This window comes from Apaloderma vittatum, unplaced genomic scaffold, assembly GCF_000703405.1.
Source record: "Apaloderma vittatum isolate BGI_N311 unplaced genomic scaffold, ASM70340v1 scaffold29271, whole genome shotgun sequence".
Lineage (NCBI taxonomy): Eukaryota > Metazoa > Chordata > Aves > Trogoniformes > Trogonidae > Apaloderma > Apaloderma vittatum.
The window spans coordinates 1-234 of NW_009701220.1; positions in this window are offsets into that span (position 1 = coordinate 1).

Below are 234 nucleotides of genomic sequence, written 5' to 3' on the forward strand. Positions count from 1 at the left end.
CCCCACATCCTTCCTCACCCCCCCTTGGGACCAGCGTGATGTCTAGTCTCCATCCCGACCAGACTCCAGCCCTGCTCCCCAGCGTCACCCGCCTCTCACTGGGCTGGGTGCCCAGAGCTGGCACCGCTGCAGGGCAGCTCCATCCCCCACCAGTGTCCCCGTGCGGGGACAGTGGCCACCGCTTCTGTCTCGCCTGGGATTAGCGGGGTAAGCCCGGGCGCGGACACCACGAGA